The 8,728-nt window shown below is 52.0% G+C and overlaps 1 long non-coding RNA gene and 1 other non-coding gene across 3 annotated transcripts; one reads left to right on the top strand and one right to left on the bottom strand.

Annotated features, from left to right (window-relative positions):
• Window positions 1-760: 760 nt before the first annotated feature.
• Window positions 761-864, top strand: LOC121829288 (U6 spliceosomal RNA). Its single transcript, XR_006072054.1, has one exon. It is a non-coding gene; the product is annotated as a U6 spliceosomal RNA (small nuclear RNA).
• Window positions 865-1,610: 746 nt separating this feature from the next.
• LOC121828948 (uncharacterized) lies at window positions 1,611-8,185 on the bottom strand. Of its 2 annotated transcripts, XR_013050930.1 has the most exons (6): window positions 6,819-8,185; window positions 4,366-4,443; window positions 4,001-4,140; window positions 3,561-3,612; window positions 3,032-3,118; window positions 1,611-2,291 (listed from the first exon to the last, which is right to left on the bottom strand). It is a non-coding gene; the product is annotated as an uncharacterized LOC121828948 (long non-coding RNA). The 2 variants fall into 2 exon arrangements; XR_013050929.1 differs by having other exon boundaries at window positions 3,032-4,140.
• Window positions 8,186-8,728: the final 543 nt, after the last annotated feature.

Raw genomic sequence — 8,728 nt, 5'->3', positions numbered from 1 at the left:
GCCCCAAGACAGACCATGCCCCAAGACAGACTGTGCCCCAAGGCACTGTGCCCCAAGACAGACCGTGCCCCAAGACAGACTGTGCCCCATGACACTGTGCCCCAAGACAGACTGTGCCCCAAGACAGACCATTCCCCAAGACACTGTGCCCCAAGACAGACTGCACCCCAAGACAGACTGTGCCTCAAGACAGACTGTGCCCCAAGACAGACTATGCCCCAAGACAGACCGTGCCCCAAGACACTGTACCCAAGACAGACTGCACCCCAAGACAGACTGTGCCCCAAGACAGACTGTGCCCCAAGACACTGTGCCCCAAGACACTGTGCCCCAAGACAGACTGCGCCCCAAGACACACCGTGCCCCAAGACACTGTGCCCCAAGACAGACTGCACCCCAAGACAGACTGCGCCCCAAGACACACCGTGCCCCAAGACACTGTGCCCCAAGACAGACTGCACCCCAAGACAGACTGTGCCCCAAGACACTGTGCCCCAAGACAGACTGTGCCCCAAAACAGACTGTGCCCCAAGACAGACTGTGCCCCAAGACAGACTGCGCCCCAAGACAGACTGCGCCCCAAGACAGACTGTGCCCCAAGATAGACTGTGCCCCAAGACAGATTGCGCCCCAAGACAAGCAACCTTGAAGGAATGAGCTTCTGTCCACCTCCCTCAGATTCCACAACCTGCCAGGTTCTCCAAACTCATATGTCAAGTTTTAAAATTTTGGAAGGGGGGCTGGAGCGATGGCTCAGTCAGCGCTCACTCCAGCAGCACGTATACTAAAATTGGAACAATACAGAGATTAGCACGGCCCCTGGGCAAAGATGATATGCAAATTCGTGAAGTGTTCCGTATTTAAAAGAGAGAGAGAGAGAGAGAGAGAGAGAGAGAGAGAGAGAGAGAGAGAGCTCAGTGTTTAGAGTGATGTGTTCTAGAGGACCTGACTTCGGTTCCCAGCATCCACATTGGCCAACTCCCAACCACCTGTAACTCCAGCTCCAGGGCATCTGATGCCCTCTTCTGGCTTCTGTACACACACACACACACACACACACACACACACACACACACACAGACACCATTCAAACCCACACATATTGTTTACATTAGCATGTTCAATTTGTAGAAACTCTCCAAATTGTATATTTATTAATATGTGTGTGATGTTTTTCTATCATTGTGTGTGTATAGACACTTTTCTGTGTATGTTCTTTAATTCAAGAAAGAATTTCCAGGACTGGGGATATTGCTTAGTGTCTGCCTCTCACATAAAAGCATGCACCTAGAATCCTAGTCTTCCTATAAGAAAGAGGGAGGCAGAAACAGGACAATCTCCTGGAGCTTGTGAGCCAGCTAGGCCAGCTGATGCAAAGGCATAGAGACTCTGTGTCAAAGAAGGTGACAGACAAGGACTGGCGCTTGAAGGTTGTCCTCTGATCATCCCCATTCACACATACATACATACACACATACATACATACATACTCACTCATCACACATACATACATACATACATACATACATACATACATACATACATACTCACTCATCACACATACATACATACATACATACACACTCACTCATCACACATACATACACTCACACATCACACACCTACACAGGCAGGAGGATTTCAAGTTTGAAGCCATCTTGGGCTGCCTTGGACGTCCAGGCCTGTCTCAGCTATAGGACCAGACCCTGTGTCAAGAGAGAAAATAAAATCATTTGCACCTGATCATCATATTTCACTTTTTTTTTTTTTTATTGAGAAGAACTCGAGTCTCAGATCTGGTTCCGAGTCTATCTACATGATGTCCAGGTCCCTCTTCTCCAGTGCAGCTGGACTTCGAGGAGTGGAGGGCAGCATACACTCTCTCCTCACTTATTTGGAGCCACAGGAGAGGGAGGAGGCTGACATTCTGCTTAATGACTTCTCCATGGGGCCTGCAGGGAGGTGGCTGGCCCTGGTGACCTTTGAGCTTAGCCTGGGTAACTCCAGGGACCCTGAACTTCATCGTACTGCTTTGTAAAGGACCTAGCCCAAAGCAGGTATCATGGAACCCAGGGTAGGAATCTCAGACTTTGTTTAGGTCCAGGACTCGCTATTTCAGAGGTGCCAAGAGTGTTCGGGTTCTGAGTTCCAAAGAAGACACTTTCATTGGATGACTGAGTTGGGAAAAGTGAAGCTGTAGCCTCTGTCTTCTGAGGTCTCTGGAGCTGCATCCTCTGAAACAGGATTGGATGGAAGCGCCCTGCCAGAGGCCCCGGTGGTGGTGGGAGATACTGAGGCAAGAAGGGGGACATCCTAAGTAGCCTCTCATTGGTCAAATAAGTCGGTGCCTCTAGGAGACCCCCCCCCCCCCGCCCCCGGTCATCTGTCTGCCTTTGAAGCAGGTTAGTGAGCTGGCGACATGTCCTCCCATGTTGTGCTATCCATGGGGGGCTCCTGAAGGCCGAGCCCTGCCCTCCTGACAGGGCCCTGGGGGAAGGAACAGAGTCCACTCAGGGACCTGAGCAAGTGCCAGACACAGAGCTCCGGGGAGACTAGGGGGTCGGGGAAGGTTGCTGCAGGGTCGGCGGCCCCTGGGCCTGCACGGCTCATTCTGCAGGGAAGGTAAGCCCCAAGTTGTGGGAACTGCTGCCGACCCACCCCCACCATAGCCAAAAGTCTCTGTCATTATTTTCTTTTTTTTTTTTTTTTTTTTTTTTTTTTTTTTTTTTTTTTTGGTTTTTCGAGACAGGGTTTCTCTGTGTAGCTTTGCGCCTTTCCTGGAACTCACTTGGTAGCCCAGGCTGGCCTCGAACTCACAGAGATCCGCCTGCCTCTGCCTCCCAAGTGCTGGGATTAAAGGCGTGCGCCACCACCGCCCGGCTCTCTGTCATTATTTTCTAAAGACCAGGTCTCACATAGTCCAGGCTGGCCTCCAGCTCAATATGTAGCCAAGGATGACCCTGAGTTTCTGATCTTGAGCCTACCTCCCGCGGGCTTGGATTACAGGCATGCCCCACCAGGCCTGACTCACGTGGTGCTGGGGGCTGGGCTCAGTGCTTTCCCACATGCTGGCGAGACCTCTGCCAACCACGCCACATCCTCAGGCCCCAAAGCATTCCTGAGAAGGGCAGAGGGAAGCTGGGAGTGAATCAGCCTCAGCTCAGAGCAAGAACAGACAAGTGACGAGCCGAGCTCAGGGACAACACATCCAGACTTCTCAGAAATGCCTGTGGGGAGAGGACATGTTTTTCAGTCCCGTCCAAAGATGGGGATTGGACCACACAGCGTGGCTGGTGAGGAGAGGGGGGACCAGTCTCTGATGTCTGACAGAGACAGAGAGAGAGCTGGAGAACGGTAGATGATCCCACAAAGGGAATAATCACAGGGTTGGAGAGGCACTCAGGACAGATGAGGAAACGGGGGACCCGGAAAACGGTGGACAAGGTGATGGGGGGCAAATGCCTGTCATCTCAGCACTTGGGAATCTGAGGCAGGAGGATTGCCTCAAGTTCAAGGCTACGCTGGGTTTCATGGGAGACCCTGTGTCAGTATATGCTCACCAAGCTAGCAGCATGCAGCGTCAGCAGTGGAGACTACACCAGGTGCTTCAAGCTGTTGCCATGAGAGAGACGGGTGTCACACAGCAATCAGAAAGAAATTAAGAAAATTTAGAAAGCCCGGCCTCAAAGGCTGAATGCTCATCCATGGTTCTCGAGCCTCCTTCCAACTTGCTTGCTTCCTTTTCCCAAGATGCCCCGGGTCAGAGAGGGATCTGGGCTGAGGAGGGCAGGGGAAGGGGGATTCCAAAATGATTGGAAACTGGGAATGGAGTTGACCTCATTTCCCTGGGCAGGAACTATCTTGTCCTGGATGACACAGGAGGGTGGTGGGGGAGGAGACCCGCTGTGTTCAGGGATTCATTCAACTGGATTTAGATGATTCATTTCTTATATTCATTCAACAAGCACTCGGCAGACGCCTCCTCTCACCCAGTTCCTACCTGAGGCCTTGAGAACTGTGCCCACAGGGTCAGTGCCTTCCAACAAGGCTGAGTCTCACTTCCAAGAGAAGGGCCATGGGAACAACCGAGGTTCCCGTGAAGGCTGGAGTTCTGTTTTTAGGCCTCTGTACCCAGATCTCCTGAAATGAAGAAGTCAGAAGTGACGAGGGAGATTCTGACTTAGAAGTGTGTGGGGACAGGGTGACTTGGGTTCTTTCCAAATGAGTGTTCTTAACTTCCAGAGCGAGGGGTAAGATGGAAGGCCTGGAGGGGGGCAGAAACCAAAGACAAACATCACAGACAACTGGTGTGGGGCCTCAGATGATCGAGTGCTTGATCATCACATACACTGTGGTGGTACCCACCTGCAATCCCCAGGACTCAGGTAATGGAGGCAGGACACTCAGAAGTTCAAGGCCATCCTTGGCTACCTGGGACCCTTCCTCAAAAAAAAAAAAAAGAAAAAGAAAAAGAAAAAAAAAAGTCCCAGGTCACTATCATGTTACCAGCCACAAGTAACCAAAGGGCCAGCCCCACGCTGCAGACGGTGGGAAGGGGTTGTGGTCTCTGCCAACAGGTCTTGTCAAGCCTACAGGTGCTTCCTCTCCCTTTCACGGCAGCCGGTGACACCCCCGTTCCTCCTGTATGTCTCTTTTAGAAGAGGGGCGGCATTCCCAAGAAAGCCCTCAGCAGACTGTGCCTCCCACTCCACACCAGCATTGCCCAACACGTCCAGGCCCTGAAGCCAAGAAGCCCTGGAAGGAATCCACCTCCCTTCTTCAACACGCTGGGCGCGAAGCCGGGAGGGAGCGGTGAGGATGGAGGAGCCCATGGCGGGAGGCAGGGGGAGCCTGTTCCAAGCCCAGCTGCCCCCTGAATTCCAGCTTCCCCTTTAGTCTCTAATTCCAGGGCTGCAGGGCTTTAGGACCCAGCTGCGGTTAGGGTCTTTGCAAAGCTGCTCAGAATCTCGGGGGAGGGTAGATGTTTTTATTGGTTGTTTGACAAACACACCCTTGTTCCTAAGTCCCCTCTGCCCTTGTCTCCCACAGCGTTGTGACCTTCCCAGGGTGCTGCTCCCATCCCCAGTAGCACATGGAGCAGGCCACCTGGCTCTGGAAGTGGGACCTAGCCCTTTCCATCCAACGTGACTGGAGTGAGAGAATCGCGTGGGTTTCGTTACCGACTAGGGTCCCGACTGACAGAGCCTGAGCAAAGTTCATTGTCTGTTTCTTCTGTTCATGAGTGTTTTGTTGACATGTATATCTGTGCACTATGTGTGTCTGGTACCCATGGAGCCCAGAAGAGGGCATCAGATCCCTGGAACTGGAGTTACAGACTGCTGTGAACCACCATGGGGGTGTGTGGAATGGAACCCAGGTTCTTGGCAAGAGCAGCCAGTGTTCCTGAGCACTGAGCCAGCCCTCTGACTGCAGCAGAGCTCACGGTAACGATGAGGATGTGCCCGGAAGCCATGGGGTGAGAGGAACTGGGAACAGTGGCTGCATAGGGGTCCTTTGGTTGTCTCTCTTACATAACCAGCTGTGTGTGGTCGCTATGAGACCAAGGCAGGTCCTTCTATCTCGTTCTCTTCCATCTTCCACCTAGCTCTTGTCTGCACAGTTCAAACTCATGCCCAGGATATTACATTTCAAGCAGTAAAATGGAGAGAAGGTAAAGAAAAGATCCGGGAGCCCAGCGGTGGTGGTGCACACTTTTAATGCCAGCACTCGGGAGGCAGAGGCAGGCAGATCTCTGTGAGTTCAAGGCCAGCCTGGTTTACTTAGTGAGTTCCAGGACAGCCAGGGCTACACAAAGAAACTCTGTATCAAAAACAAACAAACAAAAGATCAAGTGTCCCCCACACATGCCCACTCACCTTTAAGGTGAGGATTTAAAAGCAGGTCACATGAAGTCCGCTCATAGCTTTTGTACTGAAGTAGCATATTTAATTTCAAAGGATGCTAGGAATGTAGTCCTTAACTGGATGGGCTAGTGCCTAGCTTCAAACCAATTTGTACGAAAAAAGAGAATTGATATTGGATCCAATTAGGATCTGACCCAACAGCTCAGATGAACCCACGGCTACAAATACAGCTGTTGGCAGCTGTCAGGGTAACAGATGAGACACTCGAGGTAGAAAGGGGCCACACAGTACAACTGTCCACAGTTTCATCCACAAGGCCACAAGCCACTTGAAGTGCCGTGTTAAGTGTTTCCTGCACAGCCTCCTGCTGGCCTCACATTTTGATGGTAAGCTGCTTCTCCGTGGCAGCAGGCCCGTGTCCCCGAAAGGAGGCTGCTCTAAGCCCCCCTCTCCCTCTCTGCCAGCCCTCACCCTGATTACACAAAAGGTCCTACCCTACTCACTAAGAGCTCACTAAGGCTCAGGGGTTAAGGGCACTGACTGTTCTTCCAGAGGACCCAGGTTCAAATCCCAGCACCCATATGGCAGCTAACAACTGTCTGTAACTGCAGTTCCAGGGATCTGACTCCCTTACACAGACATACATGTGGGCAAAACATAAAATACAAATAAATAAATTATTTAAAAAAAAAAAAAAAAGAGTCTAGCTTCCTGGCCCACCCCAGGCCAGGGCAGCAGGAACAGCCAAAGCCCTGGCACAAAGCTTCCCCGAAGTCTGGGTGAGGCAATCTGATAGCTGAAGTCTGGGTCCCTCTACCTTTACCTATCCCAAACAGGAGTCCTCTCTGTGGCCTCTTCCCATTGCAAAGGAACCCAAGTTCTAGTCGGTGGGAATCTCAGAGGCCATTTCCCTCTCCAATTGTAGAAGGTGAATCTGGGCATGGTGACCCCCACCTGTGATCCAGCACCAAAGAGGCTGAAGGAGGAAGGATCAACAGCAGTTCAAGGTCAGCCTGAGCTCCAGGGGGGACACTGTCTCTCTGAGCAGATGACTCAGCATGAGACTTGAGCTTGATCCCCAGAACTGGGGAGGTGAGGGAGGGATCCAGGCTGAGTGGCACGCACCTGTAATTCCAATGCTGGGGATACCGAGTCAGGCAATCCCTGGGCCTTGCTCACCAGCCAGCCCTGACACCTTGGTGAGTTCCAGATCAGTGAGAAGCCCTGACTCCAAAACAAGGTCAACAACATCTGAGGAATGACACCCAACACATGCACACACCTGCACATGCACACACACACAAGAACAAGGGCCCGGCCAGGCCATCCCCTCACCAATGTGCAACCGAAGACAAGTCACAAGACCACCCCTGGCCTCAGTTTCCTCCCCCCAGGTCCCTGCAGAGATCCGGGTAGATGCTCACTTAGCACTGAAGCTGGCTGGAGGTTTATACCCAGTGCGCGTATTGGTTCCATTAACAGTCCCTATTACTGGGCCGACAAGATGGCTCAGTGGGTAAAGGAGCTTGCTGCCAAGCTTGATGACCCAAGTTCAATTCCCAGGACCCACATGGCAGGAGAGAACTGACTCCTGCAAGTTGCCCTGTTTTAGGACAGGCCGTCGTTGGTCTCTCCCAGAATGATAGGGCAAGATTATATGTTATCTTCAAAGAAACTGCTCTAACAATAATAAAATGCCACCCCCCCTGCCCCGAGGCTCGTGTGTGGGGATACTTGGTTCCCAGCTGGTGGCATTATTTGGGTGTTGTGGAACCTTTGGGAGGTATGGTCTGGCTGGTGAACATCAGATCTCTTGGAATGAGCACTGTGGGTTATAGCCTGACCCTGTTTCGGGTCCTGTCTCTGCTTCCTGACCTGCCAGGATGTGAGAAGCTGCATGCCCAAGCACCCACTGGCCAGGGGACACTGCCTCTCCCACTATGATGGACTGTATTGTTTTCTTCCCTGGAATTGCGTGAATCGCATGAATCGCGTGCTGACAAAAACAAAAAACAAGTAAACAAACAACAACGACACTCCTCTTGTCCCTTCAATTGCTTCTGCCAGGTCTTTGGTCAGAGACAAAAGAAGAGTCACTAAGATCACACCTTTCAAGAACATGACTATTTAGATCACCCCTAGAAGACCAGCTATTTGAAGAGGGCTGGGGATATAGCTCAGTGATATAGCCCTTGTCCAATATGCACAAGGCTCTGGGTTCAATTCCCCAACACTGAAAAGAAAAAACAAGAAGTAGAAAATGATTTATAATTTCAAGATAATGAAAGTACAACCCACCAAGGCTGGCGGGCGGGGGGGGGGGGGGGGGGGGGGCTGTTCCGTGGTCCCAGCTGTGCCCACACTCACCAAGCCAGCCCCACTTGCTCTCAGCAGCAGGATGAAGCTCCAGAGATGTAAGTGACAGCACACATTAGGAAGTTTCTAGAGCTAGCTGGTAACCTTGATATTATAAGAACTGAATTTACGAAGACCTTGCTGCTAACCTGAGAGAGTCGAGCACTCGACGCTCAGGTTCACTTAAAGAATGCCTCCCTGCCTTACGTAAGAGAAAATTGAGGGTCGGAGAGATGAGGAACTGGCTTGCCCAAGAGCATGCTTGCCCAAGGCCTCCCTCCAGGTTCCATGATCCAAACCCAGAACCACCGTCCGCAACAACAGTGCCCTGACCTTGTCAGGGGGCGTGGAGAAGCGCCCTGGCCTTTAGCAACCCTCCCAGACTCCACCTTTGCTGAAAGCGGGAGGCCAAACCTCATTTCCATCTCTGGGTTCCACTTCCCTCCTCGAGCCACGCCCCCATGCCGCTCGGCAGCCTTTCTCAGCATCCACGTGACTCCCCCAGTTCC

Source organism: Peromyscus maniculatus, chromosome 4 (genome assembly GCF_049852395.1).
Source record: "Peromyscus maniculatus bairdii isolate BWxNUB_F1_BW_parent chromosome 4, HU_Pman_BW_mat_3.1, whole genome shotgun sequence".
In the NCBI taxonomy this organism is placed as follows: Eukaryota; Metazoa; Chordata; class Mammalia; order Rodentia; family Cricetidae; genus Peromyscus; species Peromyscus maniculatus.
The sequence above is the reverse complement of the archived record's forward strand: the minus strand, read 5'-3'. Positions and strand labels throughout refer to the sequence as shown.